At 33.9% G+C, this 19,019-nt stretch overlaps 1 protein-coding gene across 2 annotated transcripts in view; it reads left to right on the top strand.

The window, feature by feature from the left end:
* Nucleotides 1-19,019, top strand: part of csmd3a (CUB and Sushi multiple domains 3a) — a 647,261-nt gene that overhangs the window by 97,649 nt on the left and 530,593 nt on the right. The gene's annotated exons all lie outside the window — the stretch shown is intronic.

Raw genomic sequence — 19,019 nt, 5'->3', positions numbered from 1 at the left:
AAGTTCCGTCATCACAAGCATAATTCGTTGATTTGGCGTTTCCCAAATCCATCTTTTCATCGAACAGTCGTAAACTGCGTCGCAAACTTGTGCACTTGCAACTACACCTTTGGAGCTGTAGTTAAAAACATAGTTCCAGGCTGTGTTCTATTCCCAGTTATCTGCCCTATGTCCTATTCATTTAGAACATTCTAACATTTAAACTTGGAAATATTTAAAAACAAAAGCATTAAAGTCATAACTCTTAGGTGTAATTTGCTTTCAAAGTATTTTTACAGTTCAGTTTTAGCGACCTTCATGTTGACAATTAAGTTGCCTTCGTAATGCACTTTAAAAACATTGATGTCATTTTGAACAGCTGTGGCTAGTGATGAAAGCTATAGGTGATCTATCATTTAAAAGCGGTATTTCCAAAGCTTGTGAAAACAAAAAACACAGCAAATGTTAATGCTTTTTAATTTATAGTGGGGTATTTATTAAGTTTCTGTACTGTATATGACATGGGCCTGATGGTTAGAACATTTCTGCAGTGGTTTGCATGTATCAAATTGTAAAAGTAGACTTAAACAAATAAATAAATAAACAATATCCTATTTAGAATAATATACAATAATAATAATAATAATAATAATATTAATAATAATCATCATCATCATCATTATCATCATCATCATCATCATCATTATCATCATTAATATTATTATTAAAATAGGATTTTTTTTTTCATTTCCTAATAAATAATACATATCAAATTTTATTTCTTAATAAAAAGCCTCATTTGTTATTTTTTTATATGATTTATAAATTATATTAGAATATGTGTTAGCTTTTGTTAGTAATTTTATGTTAACTTAGAATAGACTATGTAATGTTCTCAATATCATTTGTAAACGAAACATTGGCTTCATATGTGCAGTTTTTATAGATTTCTATCAATATGGAAAGCGAGTGCTTGTTTTTAGAAAAACTAATATTGGATTTTATTTTAAATGCGTGTGCGTGTGAAACAATATCATTTGCACAAAGAATTATGGGGTTCTTCTTTAAAGAAGTTGTTACTCCACCCCGTTTAGAGTGTCATCATTGGCATTTTACATTGTAACTAGCGTGATTCCAACACAATCTCACGGCAATTCGTAACTTTTTCATTTAGTGGCTAATTCGTATGAATTCGTACGATCTAATTCGTACAATTTAGTATGATTTGCTTATCCCCCAATGACGGTTGGGGTTAGGGGTGGGGTCAGGTGCCACGCCTCCTTTTTAAAATCGTACCATTTCGTACGACTGAACTCGTACGAATTCGTACGAATTAGCCACTAAACTGGCAAAACGTAAAATACTTACGTTTTCTCATGAGATCAGGCTGGTGATTCAAACATCGGGGTTAATGAGATCATAAGCCGCTTTTCCACTATCGTGCTGAATCGTTCTTTAAACAGAACTGTTCCATTCCGTGCCAAACCGGGCCAGACAGAACGGATACGGTTTCATTTTCCACTGTCGTGCTGCGAGTCCTGCGACAAAGCTCTTTAAAACATTACATAAAACGCATCAGTAGTTGCCTTAGTAACGCAATGTAAACGGCTCCCTTTGTTCAATTAAGTTAAATAAGAGCCGAAACTAGTTTTTTTTTTTTTTTTCATAAAAGCGAAAGCAACCATGTGACTAAACACTGTTATGCCGCTCTATCAAATAGGGGTGCTAAATATAGCTACATGTGCACCCTTATTTATTTATATGTTGCGCAGCTCTGGCTAAATTTTATTTGGAGGGAAAATTACCAAAATGTAAAGTGATGATTGAAATAATTGGAGGGGAAATAAATAATATTTAAAATCTCTGAACATAACAGAAAAATAAACAATGATAAGACAACAATAATAGTGCATTTGCATTATAGTGGCAGAAATATCATTTTGGACAGGCCTTGTCAAAGGTGAGCGGACACTTTCACTAATAAAAACACAGCACATAAATTATTTCATTTTTAACAATTAATTAAATTACACTGCAATTTTATATCAAAAGTTGATAATGATATAAAATATACTACATTTTGATGGTAAAATGAAACCAATTAAACGATGGCTGTTATTTGTTTTACTATTCAAACATTAAATAACGAATGTAGCAAGTGAAATAAAAACGAATATGAAACAACACATATATAGCAGGATTTAAAGCATGTAAAGCAGTATTATATTTAGCAAAATGCTGCTCTATTATCTTTTTATTTTGATCATTTTATTTTTATTATTATAATTATTTTTGTGTTCATAATTAACTAACAAGCTGTAGGTGAATTATTGCTTGGCGTTTTAGAAAATATTTGCGTAGCTATATTAAAGATCACCAAGAACAAAACGAAAACACAGAAACATGTTACATGCCTCATAAATGTCATATAACTTATGTATAACTGAATCATATAATTGCCTATAGCTAAAAATGATGAAAATTGCTCATTTTATTTTTATAAAACATTTGTCAAAACGTATTGATATGTTTTGTGTAAAAGCAATACTGACATTTAAGAATCCATATTTATTTAATTCATTCATTCTTTTCACTTGTTTATTAGTGCATATGCTGTAATATAAATCATACAACAGTACCTTGGACAGTTACAGTGCCGCTCCGTAAAGCTTTCAAGCAAAGTTTTTTGGACGGCCGACATTACAACACGCCATCCTTCAGGTGGGCTCGCCGGTATTAACAAGCTGTCCTGGCTTTGAATTAAAAAGTGCAAATATTTCCTAGTTGTTAAAAGAGTCTGCAAGTTCGTGTTCCATGGATATAGTGATGTTGTTGTGGAATTTGGACATTGACAATGCTAAGCGTGACTATTCGCTTTTTTTCGCTTTATTCGATGCGCAGCAAGCGCAAGTCACTGGCATGTCTAAATAAAATAATAACTTTAATGAATAAAATATCTTCGTAAGAATGTGATGAGTTATTCACTTTTCTGCCTGAGACTGCTCTATGGTTTTAAAACCCTTTTCAAACTGTATTGTTTAGACCTGGATCATTATTTTATATTAAATGTACTGTAGTTTATTGAGGATGTCTGATGACTAGCACGCTTCTGCTGAGCCAGCTGTGGTAGCTTAGCAACCGAGTAGCAACGTCTAAAAAGCAAAAGCTGCTTTTCCACTATCGTGCCAAACCGTTCTAAGAACACTTCGGTATGATTACGGTTGTTTCTCCACTAAGCCTGGAACGGCGCGGCACGATTACAAACCGTTCTCGGCCCGGAATTCTCGGCACGGTTAGACAACCATGCTGAACTGTGCTGACAGATTCTGTGTGTTGACATTGCGACTTGGTTGCTAAGCTACCACAGCTGGCTCAGCAGAAGCCAGCATATATTTTTAATGAAGGATTGAGAGAAAAACAAGATTTGTATCTTAGAGTGAAATCTGCACACGAGTGCCACCTGGAGTTTTCCTGTTTTTTTGTTTTGAATTCTTTGGTGAGTTCGTGTTTATATATATATATATATATATATATATATATATATATATATATATATATATATATATATATATATATATATACTACTATATACTATATAACTATATATATATATATATATATATATATATATATATATATATATATATAGTTATTTAAGTTTCGGTTGTTATTTAAATTTAATTGAACAAAGGGAGCCGTTTACATTGCGTTACCAAGGCAACTACTGATGCGGTTTGTGTAATGTTTCAAATAGGGTTGTAACAATATACCGGTATGACGATTTACCACGATTTGAACGTGCACGATTATCATACCATGAACAATTGCATATCAACGGTTTTAACCCTTAAAGACCGAGACAGCCGCCTGCGGCTAAAATAAGTATTGCTCTTAAATGTTTAATAACTTTTGATCCGCTGATCCGATTCATACAATTCAAAGATTGGCATAAAGAAGAGAATCAGCTTTCCAGTGCTGTATCACATAACATTCGCGGACTTTCAGAGGCTCCGGAATCAGTGCGGTTACGTCATCAACATTTGACAACGCTGATTTGACAAAGAAACGCTCGTCACTGTGTCTCCGGACAAATCAGACATGATACATTGATGCATTGTCCCTCCTCCATGCCCAGATTGGTTCAAACTCGCTATATCACAACCAATAAGCATAGGTTTCGCTTTTGTTTGTGGACCAAGCTTTTTGAACAACATGGAATGAGAGATAGGCATACATTTATGCGCGGCTAAATAAAACGCAAAAAAAAAAGTTTTGCATGAAATAATTCTCATACTAAATACTTTTGCATGCACAGCAGAACAGAAACATGACAAAACAGTGACACAGCAAAGACGAACTGCTGCTCTTGCTGTTTTCAAAAGACGCAAATGAAGATGCAGCTGTTTGTCTGCATTGCAGACAACCATATCCAAATCCATATCGATAGACAACCATATCCATGCTGGCACATAAAACCTAAGGATGTTCCATATTGAATCTAGTTTCGTTATGTAACTATTTATAGTATAGTAAATATTTATATCTATTTTTTACTGAGGATTTGCACCATGTTTATTTGGACTTTATTTGGACTTTGACACATTATTTATTATTTTCTTATTTTTATTTGTTCATTGTAAGTGGTGTTGTTTATAGTAACTAAAAATATATTATTTGGAAAAAGTCAAATTTGCTTCACTGTTCTATTATTTTGTAACATTTGTAACATACCGTATACCGCGAAACCGTCAAACCGTGGTATTGTTTTAGACGATTATCATACCGTGAAAAATTCATACCGTTACAACCCTAGTTTCAAAGAGCTTTGTCGCAGCATGACAGTGAAAAATAAAACCGTATCCGTGCTGTCTGGCCAGGTTTGGCACGGAATGAAATGGTTAAAGAACGATTCAGCACGATAGTGGAAAAGCGGCTAAGGTTTACAAATAGTTCTAGTTCATCACATGACAGATTTAATAATTCATTACTTTACAGATTTGGGGAGAATGAGAAACAAGTGATGTAAATGCAGAATTTTGAATATAACAATGTCTTAATTCACAAAAAAGAAATGTATATGCTTGCTTGTGGTGGTTGAATGGGAGATGGAAATGCATTTGCTGAATGAAGTCTATCATGCTTGCCGTTTTTTTTTTACAATTGGTTGCTAGGTTACCAATACTACATTCAGCTGCTCTAACATCTGAAAATACACCTTTGTTTTACAAACTTTGAATATATTTGGTTGACATTTGGCTGGATACTCGGCTATTTATAGCAAAACAAGCCTATAGTGCTTTTACAGTCCTGTAACTGTCAATGCAGATCGCCAAACAGCATCCATTATGACAGAGAGGTGTCATTTGTTGAGGTGTAACCTGTCTCGAGTGGATATGACAGGCCTCATCCCATGCTTATGTCATGTTTATGTTTGTATTTATTGCGGAAGCTGTCATGTTAAGCGATGACAGGTAAAACAGCACGCTTTCCTGCTGGGCTTCATAAATCAGATGCTTGTTGCAAAGGCCACCGCGGCGGATGTGAAGGTAAACACAGGAGGATTGAGCAAACCAAATCTTAGAGAGATGTCTGTGGAGTGACACTTCAATGGAACCGAGTGACCGCCATATACTCATGTGTGCTGTTCTGTCAAGATGAAACAGTGTTTGCAATCCATTCTGCTTCCGTAATATAGCATTTCTGTGTGAAACTGGATATTCAGTGAGGGGGAATGTAGGGAAAGACTTTGTTCATCTGAAATTCATTGGATTGTATTGAAGTGGAGCCATAGGGGATGGAATGAAGGGTTTACAAAGAAACAAAATTGCTGCATTATATATTTTGGTTTTGGAAAAGTCAATAATTGCTTTTAATGCTGAATTTAATAATAATAATAATTCATGATTCCTTACTTTGTATAGATTTTTCTGGGCTTTCAAAGGGCTTTACACATTTTACATACCACACACCAGCTGATTGGTGGAGAGAAGACAAAGTGATGAAGCCATTTATGATGGGGATGGTTAGCAGGCCATGACGGACAGAGGCCGTTTAGTTAAAGTCCTACACTTTTTCGAAGGACATCCTGGGATTTTTAACAACCATAGGGAGTCAGGACCTCAGTTTAACATTTCATCCGAAAGACGGTGCTTACTGAGCAGTATAGAGTCCCCATAAATATACTGGGGTGTTAGGACCCACACGTCAACAGGTTAAGCGCACCCTGCAGGTCTTGCTAACGCCACTTCCAGCAGTAACCTAGCTTTTCCATGTGGTCTTCCATCCAGGTACTAACAGGGCTCAGCCCTGCATAGCTTTCCTTTGGCAACCATGTACGAATTGCAGAGAGCTAGCTACCAGCTAATTAGATTTTGGAATAACAATGAAATAATTATTTTATTAAATATGTAGTACCACTAATAAAAGTAAAAAAAACAAATAAATAATTGACTCAGCTCAAAATTGTAATGCTGTGTTTACACCAGAAGCGGAATACACGGATAAATAGCGATATTCACGCGTAAATAGCCGCATGACTGTTTGAGTTTACTCGCTTCATTCGTGCGTCAAACCCCGATTCATTCACATGTCAAAACCCGCTTCATTTATGTCCGCTTAAGTTCAGATTTTTGAACTTGAGTGACTTGCACGAAAAGCACATCAAACGCACAAAACGTTCAATTCGCGCCACGCCATTCGCACATATAACCTCATTCGCGCCTATTACACCGTAGGATGTCTATTCGCATGTTTGCATTGACTTAACATGTAAATCACTCGGACTTGAAGCTTCTTCCGCGTCTGGTGTGAACACAGCATTAGGCAACTTACTGCAGAGCTTTTTTTTGAGTTAAGTCAACCTTCAACCCGATACTGCACTTGACTAGATTTAAGTTGAGTCAACTCAGAAAAGCTCTGCAGCAATTTTTAAGTTTTTATTTTACAGTGTGATATTGGTATAGCTATTGACCTTAATATTACTTTTTATTAAGCTAAACAGAAACTAAATGTGACCCTTTACCACAAAACCAGTCATACGTGTCATTTCTTTGAAGTTGAGATTCATAAACTTCCCATTGATGTATAGTTATATGTATACTTATACTGAGGGCTCAAAAAAATTAAAACATTGAGAAAGTCACCGTTAAAGGTGTATATACGAAGTGTTTAGCAATGTACATTACTAATCAAAGATTGTGTTTTAGTATATTTAAAGATTATATTTACAAAATATCTTCAAGGAACAATCTTTAATGTTCTAATACATTTTTTCCTTGATTCAGAAAAATGTAGAAATACTTTTTCTTTGTTCTTAAGGCTTCTATAAATAAGATCTTTTTAGGGGTTTTCACCTTAAATGTGATAGGACAGTGTAGGACAGACAGTAAAGCATAAGGAGCAAAGAGACAGGAGAAGGATTGGCATAGGACCTTGAGCTGAGAATCGAACTCAGGTCTTTGTGAGCGCATTGGTGCTACATGTCGGCGCACCATTGGCGCCAACAAAACAGAATCCTTTTAGTTTAATTTTTGTTGTGGATGGATAAATGGATATCTGGTCGAAACACAATTGTCTTGCAAAAGCAATGGACCAATATATAAAAATAAAATAAAACAAATGGGTATTCTTATATTCTTATTTCATCTGAAAATTACAAACGCAGAAATTATGACATTTAATCTTTAGCTTTACAGATTGCACATTTTGAATGCAATGAGCCTGGGTTTTTATTAGAACTTACTGTCCATTATGCATAGACACACACACACATATATATATATATATATATATATATATATATATATATATAATTCCTGATTTTACAATTAACTTTAATCATCAATCATTCTTTTTTTCTGCTTAATCTATAAAATATTGTCAAACATATCAATAAATGAAAATACATAGTTTACAAATATGGCTTGTTTCTGTTTTTATGAACAAAATGCTGCCATGCATCTCTTCAGCTTGATGCATATTATTCAAAATACAACAGGCATAACTGCTCTTTGATTGGATGACAAATGTCCAATATTATAGAAAGAGGCTTTAAATCAGGTGAAATACTCTGGAAGCAAAACAAACAAACAAATAAATAAACAAAAAAACCTGACAGTAATGTCCTTTGTAATAGACATAGGGTCTGTAAGGGATAAAAGAAAAATCTATACGTTTGACGTATACAATTTATTCTTGGATATTGCCAAATATATACCTGTGAGACATTAGGCTAGTGGTGTAGCTCAGTTCAGTTTCACAAATAGCCTTTAAAACGGACTGATATTTTTGAAGCAGAGCAACCATTTTTTTTTATAATTAAGTGTGCTAAACTTATTTAGAATTACATGAACTGATTATTTGTGCACAGGATGGCAGGTATAATGAAAGTGATAATTGTGAATATGTTGGTTTGATAATCATGTAGCATATGGATGTTCTGTTTCATTGGTTTTCCAATGGAGGCTTGCAGGCCTTTCTGGTGGGTTTGGGAACAGCAAAATAGACTTTTTACAGAAAAGCATTTTCCTTATCATCTGTCGTGCATCCAGTCAACCTCTGCGATGGTATTTTGGCACCGATTCATTTGTCGCTGGGAAAAGCCAGCCAAATTAGGCCGATGCCAGCATGAACAGGTTGCTCGACATCCTCTCAACCTACACAAAGTGAAAGAAAATGTGACCCAGACTAAATGAAATATAAATATAGAGCAAGCAGCCATTAAAAACCACTCATGTTAATAATGTATTCATGTATATTGTTGGGTTTATGCTGTTTAGGATGAGTGGGTGGATGGATGAATTTGTAGTTATAGAACAAAAATGGCATATTCAATAACAGATGAAGGGATTAAATGAAATGAGGATATATGGATGGATTTATAGAATAGTATTGTAGTTTGAATGATAGATATATTGATATTTAGATGGGCTGTAACATGGTGATACAAGTGAGAATGAATGGATCAATGGATGAAATGATGGACAGATGAATGATAGAATAGATGGTGGGTGGATGTAGACTGTAAGTAGATGGAAAAAATATGATGGAGGGATGGATGGATGGATGAATGAATGAAGGATGTATGTATGTATGGATGAACAAAATGAATTAAGTGATGCATAGGTGCATGGATGAATGGATGAAGTGATTATTGGATAAAATTATGGAAAGATGTATGGATGAAGGGATAGAATGATGGATGAAAATATGATTTTAAAGATCAAGGCTGACAAAATGATGGATGGATAAAGTGATTATAGATGGGTGGATGGCTATATAAGTAAATGGACATATTGACACATGGATACATATGATGGATAGATGGATGGATATACATTATACAACGATGGACAGAGTAACACATAGACAGGTGGCTGAATTAAATTATGGAAAGATGTATGGATGAAAAGATAGAATGGTGGATAAAAAATGATTTGAAATGGCTGATACAATGATGGATGGGTGGATGAAGATATGTAATTGTGTATAAAAGTATGATCTGAAAGACCAAGGCTGAGACAATGATGAATTGATGAATGGATGAAGTGATTATTGATAGGTGGATGGCTATATAAGTGATGGACATATTGACTCATGGATAAATATGATGGATAAATGGATGAATGAACAGAATGTATGAAGTGGTTGATGGATATAGTATATATATATATATATATATATATATATATATATATATATATATATATATATATATATATATATATATATATATATATATATATATGGACTGAACAACAGGTGGCTGAATGAAACTATTGGAAGATGTATGGATGAAGAGATAAGATAATGGATAAAAAGATGGATATGCAAGTAGATGGACAGAATAACGCATGGATAAATATGATGGAAGGATGGATGAATGGATATATGAATGAACAGAATGAACGAATGGTGGATGATTGTAAATTATAAATAGATTGACAGAATAACAAATGTGGGTGGCTGGATGAGATTTTTGAAAGATGTATGGATAAAGGGATACAATGATGGGTGGATGGATGGATGGATGGATGGATGGATGGATGGATATTATGATGGATGAAAAATTATTTGAAAACCATGGCTGATACAATGATGGATTGATAAAAGGATGGTTGAAAAGATGAATGGACAGATTGATGGATGGATGGATGGATGGATGAAAGAATGGATGGATGGATGGATGGATGGATGGATGAATGGATGATGGATGGATGGATATATGAATGAGCAGAATGAATGATGTGGTTAAAGGATGTACATTATACATAGATGGACAGAATAACACAAATTTAGGTGGCTGAATTAAATTGTGAAAAATTGTTTGGATAAAGAGATAGAATGATAAATGAAAAGATTATCCGTGGTTAGATGATTGGATGGATTCATGGATGAAGGATTGTAATGAAGATGAAAAGATGATTTGTAAGACCATGGCTGATACAATGATGTATAGGTAGATTCATAAAAGGATGAATCAACAAATGAATGAATGAACGGAATGGATGAAGTGATAATGGATGGGTGGATTTGTATATACAGTATACAAACTAATGGACACAATAACACATGGATAAATATGATGGATTGATGAATAGATGGATGAACAAAATGATGGACAGATGTATAGATGGATGTATAGAATGATGGAAGAAAAGACGATTTGAAAGACAATAATGGATGGATGAATGAATAGAATGGATGAAGAGATGATGGATGGATAGGTGTCTGGATATATAAGTAGATGGACATAATAACACATGGATCAATACAATGGGTGGATGGACAGATGTATGGATGAATGGATATAATGGATGGAATTGTGGATGGATGTATAAGTAGATGGACAGAATTATTCATCAATGGATGAATGAAAGATCATTTCAAATACAATGACAGATACAATGATGATATGCATGGATGGACGGACAGATGGACAGATCGATGGATGAGTAGAACACATAATTGTAAATACAGTGGACACAATACTGATGGATGGATAGGGTGACAGGTGCATGGATAGATTGAGGGATAAAATAATGCATGGATGGACTAATGGAAATATGGTTGGATAGGTTGAATGACAGATGGATGGACTAATGGATATATGGATGGATGGGTAGAATGACAGATGGATATATGAATGGATAAAATGACAAATTGATGAATAGCGACAGAATAGTAGATAGTAGGATGGATAGAAAGACAAAAAAGGCATTATTTAAAATACTGGAGGGATGCTATAAATTATAGAGGTCACACTTTACAATAAGGTTTCATTAGTTAATGCATGGGTGGCTCAGCTGTTAGTACTGTCGCCTCACAGCAAGAAGGTCGCTGGTTCGAGTCACGAGTGCTAAGTTGTTGGTTCAGGTCAAAGGAGAATAAATGAATGAATGAATGAATGAGTTAATGCATTTACTATCATGAACTAAGCATGAATAATACTTGTAGATTATTTATTAATCGTAGTTCAGCCTTTACTAATACCTTATTATAATCCAAACTTAACATAACTTAATGAACCGTGAGTTACGTGAACTAACAATGAACAACTGTATTTTTACCAACAAACTTTGAACAAAGACTGAACAATACATTCATTACAGTATTCATGTTAGTAAATGCATTGATTAACATTAACTAATACAACCTTATTGTAAATTATAAATTAATGAATAGAATAAAACCAACATAGGCTCATTCTGAAAACGTATCACTATATACATTTCTGGAGATCATGAAATGCGTCCCAGAAGGTACTTTTTTTTTGTTTGTTTTTGCAGTTTTTATTTTTACAAACCTACCAGAGGCTGCTGTGTATGATTTTTGAGATCTCAAATTTCTTTGCCTTCCATACCTGCTGTTCTCAAGTAAATCCACTGGAGGCCGCTGTCGACTGACTTACTGACTGAACTATTGACTGACCCACCCCTCTTTACTAAACCCAACCATCAGTGTGTTTATAAGCACCAATTGACTCGCGCATCCACTTCCCTAGACCCATTTGACAGTTTTAAAAAGCAATCCAGAAACAGAAAAGCCCTCGCCAGATTTTACCATGTTTTCAGATTTTACCACATTCTCACCCTGTTTTTTACTTGTTTAGTTTATTTTTTGGCTTCTGTTTTTGTCTTACCTGCTTTCTGAAACAATTTTTTTGCCAGACTAGACCATTGTCATGGTAAACTCTTCTCTGGGTCACGTACATTGGTGTACTTGAGACACACTGGACAAACTGGTAACAGTGGGAAGCCATCTATATGAAATGCAGCCATACGAACTTCTGGCTACATAATTTGCAATCTCCATAAATGTAGACAGGGCTACATTTTCAAAATGAGCCTATGTTGCTTATATACATTTCTGGAGATCACAAATTATGTAGCCAGAGGAACTTATGGCTGCATTTTCTCTTTAAAATGAACACTAAAGGGTGATTATGATACTGTTCTTTTTCACGTGTAACAGCTCCCTCTCAACGGCTTTTCCGCTGTTACCAGTTTGTAAAAATGGCTTACTGCATACATCAGAATATTTAGGAAGCAGAGCGGAGTTAACCATGACAACAGGGTTCGAGTCCAGCGAAGAATGGTTCCAGAAATTAAAGACAAAAACAAAAGACAAAAAATAAAACAAACAAGTAAATAACAGGGTCAGAATGTGGCAAAATCTGAAAACATGGTAAAAATCAGGCTGCTGTAAGTGCAGTTTAGTAAGAGAGTTTAGGAAAGAAGCAGGGTGGGGGGATTGGTCAGTCGGTCAGTCAGTCGACAGTGGCCTCTAGTGGATTTACGTGAGAACAGCAGGCGCAAATGGCAGTTGCGAAAGAAATTTAAGATCTTAAAATGAGTATACAGCGACCTCTGGCAGATTTACACGAAAACATCAGGCTCGAATGGCAGTCGTGATAAAAATTTAAGATCTTAAAAAGCGTACACAGCAGCCTCTGGTGGATTTATGCGAGAACAGCAGGCGCGAATGGCTGTCGCTAAAGAAATTAACATCTTAAAATGAGTATACAGCGGCCGCTGATAGATTTACACGAGAACAGCAGGTGCGAATGGCAGGCGCGAAAGAAATTTAAGATCTGAAAAAGCCTACACTGGCCTCTAGTGGATTTACGTGAGAACAGCAGGCGCGAATGGCAGTTGCGAAAGAAATTTAAGATCTTAAAATGAGTATACAGCGGCCTCTGGCAGATTTACACGAGAATAGCAGGCGCGAATGGCAGTCACGAAAGAAATTTAGGAAATTAAAAAGCGTACACAGCAACCTCTGGTGGATTTAAATGAGAACAGCAGACATGAATGGAAGTCGCAAAAGAAATTTAAGATTTTTAAAAAAGTACATAAAGGCCTCTGGTGGATTCGGGAAAGCAAAAACTTCTAAATTAACATAGCTCCTGGGACATATTTGGAGCTCTCTAGAAATGTATATAGAGGTACATTAGTCAGAATGAGACTGGGTTGAATAAAACAGATAAGCTAAAGCTCTAAACATCCAGACAAAAATCTACCTTACAAAACAAAACCAGCTCAAAAGAAAGGAAAAGGTTTATTTTTTGACATCAGTGGCCTTTGTATTTTCACAAATCACAACTCCTGAGTAGCAATTACAAGCAATGGCCTCAATCTAAAAGTAATTTCCAACTCCAAGTGTCGCGCTCCACCAGTGTCCTGCCCATCAGCCGGGGTTCCAGTCGCGCAATCAAACGCACGCTTTTGTCATGTCTATGTTTGTGTTCGAGTTTTTTTTTTCTGGTCCTGCTGAGGGACCAGGTTTGTAATTGCTTCTTTGGAACATGGGGAAGAAAAAAATAACAATCCTCTCTCAGAGGTAATACTTTAACACACTTTCTGTACTAAGCCTGATTCATTTCCCACTCCAGGCCATTTATTTAACTGCCATAATATAGAAAGCCACGGAGTCCAACCTGTCGTAATGAACAGGAAATGCCTCCATTACCCCAGATCATTGGCGTAAAGCTCCAGCGGGACTATAGAAGAGTGGAGATGAGCTGACAGATGCGTTGTGTTCATATGTAGAGAGTCACATAGGATAAAAAAAACACAGACTGAGCAATGATAGTAGCCAGTGGCATTACATCAAGTGCTATCGTTTAAGCAAGCCAGACTTGGGAAACTGAATTGGGAAAACGCGTTTGCACAGAGCACTGGTGTTAAAGTGCATGCTATGTTGTTAAAGGTAGATTAATAAAAGTAGGATCCGTCTTATTGACTGACATGGAGATAATGGTCTCGCCGGGTTGAAGTGACAGCAGGGTTTAAGATGCCTTATGTCTAAGACTTTAAAGCACAAATTGAGATGAAATTAATGGTTCAGTGACTGTGTACAGGGAGCAAATGCACTGCCATATCATTCCAGCTGCCTGTAAATCATCGGCTCAAGTTGTAATTTCGCACGTCTGCCGGTTTTAGAGGGTCACTTTTGTATTCTTGTGTAACGTTAATGCAAAAGTACATTAGTGTGATGCATTAAAGTGCATTATACTTTCTAATGGAGGACCTTTAAAAGACTTTTATTGTTTGCACATGCTGTGCAGATACTATTATATGCATTTTGTCTAAGATGACAAGCTGAAGTCAGTGATTTATGGGAACATTTCTCATAATGCAATGCTTATGGCACTAAACTTTTATTGTATTTAACAGGTCATGGATTGAATCATGTGATCATTCCACACACATATATATATATATATATATATATATATATATATATATATATATATATATATATATATATATATATATATATATATATATATATATATATATGCAAAATCAAAATCAGGGCGAAAATCATGCAGTCTGATCTCATAGTAAAAGATCCAGAGGGGCATCCTGCTGATATGATTCTACAGGGCACTGTTTTGCCAGATGACTCACCGGTCAGGTATACATCAGTGCTAAAATATCAAGGTGAAAGTAATCATAGCTTCATTACACCCAGCTCCCAACCCAACTTTGAGAATAGATATTATACATTAATACCATATTAATGTCGATTTTTTTTTTTCTCGCCAGATAAGAGTCTCGTGTTAACACTGCATATTAACGCCAATAAGGGCCATAACAGCCCACCACTAATATATATATAAATATATATATATATATATATATATATATATATATATACACACATATATATATATATATATATAATACATACATATATATATATATATATATATATATATATATATATATATATATATATATATATATATATTAGTGTTGTCAAAATTAGCTCGTTAACGCACGTGATTAATTTGAAATATTTAACGCATAAAAAAAGAATCCTTGCTTTTAAATTACAGCCATACTTTAGAATGCTTAGTTTTAGCAAATTTGATGAATGCGATCGTGCGTGTTGATGAATCTGAAGGGATCCCTCTCACTCACCGGCACTGCGCGCGTTGTCTCTCTCTCTCTCTCTCTCTCTCTCTCTCTCTCTCTCTCTCTCTCTCTCTCTCTCTCTCTCTCTCTCTCTCTCTCTCTCTCTCTCTCTCTCTCTCTCTCTCTCTCTCTCTCTCTCTCTCTCTCTCTCTCTCTCTCTCTCTCTCTCTCTCTCTGTGTGTGTGTGTGTGTGTGTTTGGGTGTGAATTTATTTATTTATTTACTTACTTATTTATCATAAGAATAAATATATAGTTCTTTGTAAGTTACTTGTTGGATATCAATATTTGTAAAACACATGAAATTTTTATGCTGTAACTTTGCTTTATATTTGTTGAATAGTTATTTTAATACTTTCTATTAATCAGAAGAACATTACATTGATCAAAATCAACATTTATAATCTTAACAAAAGATTTCTAATTCACCACAAAGCTTTTGTTAACATTAATCCGTCTGTTTAATCTTGAAAAAATGCATTATAGTACACTTTCATCTAAATAATATGCAGAACAACTGTTTTGACTATTAATACTTTTTCAAGAACTTTAAGATCTGACATTAAAGACTGGAGTGAGGGTTCTGAAAAAGCTGCTTTTCCATCAATAAACTGTTTTCAAATATTCCAATAGAAAATGTTTCCCTGAAAAAATAATCACGGGTTTACATATTTTACTCTAGTTCTGATCAAGCTAATGCAGCTCTGTTCATAAGAGACTTATGAAAACATGTAATAGCATTGATTAAGCTTCATAGGAAAACATTTATGAACACAGACATTTAGTTTGCTGTACTAAATACTGTATTAACATTGAAGAAAGTCTTCTATGACATACATTTCACTCTCTTATATCCTTTTCTGGTATTTGTATTAAATTACATGTACAACATGTATTCAGCAATCGCTTTAAAAAATCCGAATACCACATATACACTCCAAAACAGAAAAACTATCTTACGAAATATCTAAACACAACATCTCCTTAAGAATTTATTGATCTAAACATCATAGTTAATTGTTTATTAGCAATAATTCAGCCTTAAAATAAAGCAGAGTTTAAGCTTTATTATCATTATGAACTTGTTAAGTGAGGATTCATTTAGCGGTCACTTCCTAAATTCAGAATACCTGTTACGACTGAAGTTTATTTATTTGTCTATTATTGCGGTTTGTACTCTTTTTCTTTTGTCCCGCCTCCTTGCTGTTTTTCTGTTGTCTTATAGGCTCCCACGCCGACGTGATTCCCTGCTCTGATTGGCTGCTGGTCTACGAGGCCTGTATAAAACGGAGCTTCCGGCAGGAATCGGGGAGCTCATTTCTGCTGCGTTAGGTGTTTGGAGTGGAGCTCCTGGGTTTCCCTCACCCCTTCGGCCGACGACCAACAATTATCACCTTTGTATTGATGACCATCCTATACTTGAATAGTTTTTGAGAGTTTGAGCGTGTAGGGGTGACCTGCCTATTTATTTGATTACTTTTGACTTTGTTTATATTAGGGAGTCAGGTAAGATTCTTGTATGTTTCTTTAAATAGTAATAGGTAAGTTAGTGGATTTATTTTATAGATTCTTTTGTCTGTTATTTTGGCCTGTGGTCACCCTGACGAAATGCTCGTTTATATAAACCCTATTTTTCTATAATAAATATCTTCATATATACTCTCAATTGAGTGTGTGAGTTTGGTTGTCGACCGAAGGGAATCTTTTGCTTTAAGTTTTGTTTAGTTTGGGAAATCCACCACCCCAACACATTTGTTTGTTCTTCGTTTATTATGCCCTTTTTGTTTCCCCTAGACTTGGAGTGTAATAATACCCCATATACATTCAAACAATTTGTGTTGGGTCTACATAAAGGAATTGTGTGGAACTCATCATTAGTATAGTGATACTCTTGTGCCAGGCAGTATTTATATCTCTAGTACATACTGTATTAATTATAAGTGATTAATTTTTGATGGCGTGATTGCGAGCAGTATCAGTCTGAAACAGCAGCGTGGAGCCTCTGAGAACTGAAATGGAGTTTTCTGATGTTTCCAGGTGCTCAGAGCGTATGTGTGTGTGTGCCGGTTTAAATCAAAGATAAGCGAGCTTAACCTATCATATATTCAGACATGTGTCCCGGAGGATTAGAAATGTGTCAAAGAGGGAATATTAGTTGAACTCTGTCAGATGGCTGAGGAATAAATAAGGACAGTCGACTGCGTTCTTGACACATCTTTTATAAAAATAAGGATCCTGCAGACTGCAGCAGGATGTGCGCTTTTTGTTTCTTGTACAAATTCATTTCTTATTCATTGTCTTCATGTTTTTATTTATTTATTTATTTTTTTGATGAATGCAGGGGAATTGGCTGGTTTATATCCAGCTGAAATCAATAATGGGGTTAGAATGAAGCTGCATTTTCCTAAACGTTAATTAATAATGCTTTTAGTTGATGTAAGTCAATACAGCAATACCTGCTCTCACTTTAGTTTAAGTGCCAATTCTCACTATTAACTAGTGGTTTATCATCTGCCTACTGGCTGGTTTTTGTATGTCATAGTTAATTGTTTGTTATTAGCAAGAATTTAGTCTTAAAGTGAAGTTTGATCAAATATCATAGGAAAATTATACACAGAAAAAAAGTGTGTGTGTGTGTGTGTGTGTGTGTGTGTGTGTGTGTGTGTGTGTGTGTGTGTGTGTGTGTGTGTGTGTGTGTGTGTGTGTGTGTGTGTATTTTTATCTTATTTTATTACATTTATTTTATTTTTTGTTAATTTTATTTTATTCTAATAATTTTATTTATTTATTTATTATTGTTTTTTTTCAGTTTTTATTTTATTTAATGTAACTTTTTATTAATTTTTTTATTTAATAAAATTTTTTATAATGTTTTATTCTATTTTGTATATTTTAATTTAATAAAATGTTTAATTTATTTAGTTTTTTATAAAAAGTATATATTTTTTTAAGTCAATTTTATTTTTATGTAATTTTATTTAATTTAATTTTGTTTAAATTGTTTTAATTTATTTTATTTTAATGCATATTTATCCAGTGTATTTCAAATAAATTTTGCTAAAATAAAATAATTTTAAAGCAGTTCTTTAAGATGGTCTACACATAAGAATCAAACTTAAATATACATTATATATATATATATATATATATATATATATATATATATATATATATATATATATATATATATATATGTGTATATCTATGTATGTATGTATGTATGTATGTATGTATGTATGTATATATATATATATATATATATATATATATATATATATATATATATATATATATATATATATATATATATATATATATATATATATATATATATATTAATCAGTAGTTAATCTGGGGCAAATATATTAAAAACTTAAATAATAAATAAAATAAAAAATAAAAAAAATGAATAATATACTATTAAATAAAAATATAAAAAAGAGGCAAAATCAAGAGAAACAAAATATATATTTAATTTAGTTGACATTTTGTAGTTTGTATTTTTTTGTTTGCAATATTTTGCTTGCATTTAAATGTATTATCTTTCTGTTTTTAAATATGTTTGGTGACTAAACAATAATTGTAATAAATATGGCTGTTTAATAAATCTGTTTTGTTC

Source organism: Danio rerio, chromosome 16 (assembly GCF_052040795.2).
Source record: "Danio rerio strain M-AB ecotype USA chromosome 16, GRCz13ab, whole genome shotgun sequence".
NCBI classification, from domain to species: Eukaryota; Metazoa; Chordata; class Actinopteri; order Cypriniformes; family Danionidae; genus Danio; species Danio rerio.
The sequence above is the reverse complement of the archived record's forward strand: the minus strand, read 5'-3'. Positions and strand labels throughout refer to the sequence as shown.